Consider the following 1,300-nt stretch of genomic DNA (forward strand, 5'->3'; position numbering starts at 1 on the left):
AACAAAGTTACATGATTATCAACAATTAACTAATACACTCGGCCGCCTTGAATGTATTTACATACCGTTTTTCACTGGACCTTAAAAAGCTCCCTATAAATATCAAACCAAAGCTCACTTTTTAGGCCTGGGGTGGGGGTGCAATAGGGGACCTGCTCAGGAGGTCGGGCGGGTGGATGAGGTAGATACTCTGCTATAAGTTAAGGTTAAGATTTGCCGCAAAAGATAAAACCTGTTTCATGTTGTTATTAATAGGCTAAAAAGTATCATAACATTCAGTATTCCCTTTCTATGGCCTGTCCTCCCGATGGAACAGCGGTAAGTTTACGGACTTACAATGCTAAAATGCGGGGCTCGATTCCCCGCGATGGACATAGCTCTAAAACAAACAAAAATTTTATGACGCTATTAACTGTTCTGCTCTGAAGCCCGCAATTGCTGTCGGGAGGGCTTGCATTTTTATTGTCCAGTAAACGGTTATGGTGACTTTAATGAGTTAGCTCCTGAGAGAGATTCGTGCAAACGAAGCTTGACAGTTCGAAAATAATACACTTTCTATAAGAGATCACGTAGAGGAGATAAAGAAGAGGGCGTACGTCGGCGGAATAATACACACACACACACACAAAAGAGTGCAGGATTTTTAAATAATTAATAATAATATACAAAGAAAAATAACACGTTGAATTCTTTAATCTCCCCCCAAATACAAAATGAATCTATCATCAATGTTTCGGTGATAGAAATATTGGATTACGTGATAGTGACGTAACAACAATCCGTTCCCCAGTAGGTCAGCGGTAAGTTTACTACTTACAACGCTTCAATCTGGGGTTCGACTCCCTGCCATGGGCAAAGCGCAGATGTTCCAACTAATAACAAGAACAACGACAACAACCTCATGTGTCCATAATAATACCGACTAATGTCAGTACAGATTATATTTTCTGTAAGTATACAAACCAAACTTTGTATCAGTGTTTTTATAATACGCCTAATATTTAGCACTTTCTTGCATTCAGAACGACTTTATAAAAGCTGTTGATACAGTCAGTTGTTTTAATAATCTGTGCTTGAATTGAAGTAGCTTAACAACAGCAAGATAGGAGAGTTTGAAGTTATCGGTTTTCTCTTGCAATTGAAGTAGCTTAACACTGAGAACTCCAAACAGCAAGATATGAAAGTTTGAAGTTATCGGTTTGTTCTTACAATTGAAGTAGCTTAACACTGAGAACTCCAAACAGCAAGATATGAAAGTTTGAAGTTATCGGTTTGTTCTTACAATTGAAGTAGCTTAACA

This window comes from Limulus polyphemus, unplaced genomic scaffold (assembly GCF_000517525.1).
Source record: "Limulus polyphemus unplaced genomic scaffold, Limulus_polyphemus-2.1.2 Scaffold6288, whole genome shotgun sequence".
NCBI lineage: Eukaryota > Metazoa > Arthropoda > Merostomata > Xiphosura > Limulidae > Limulus > Limulus polyphemus.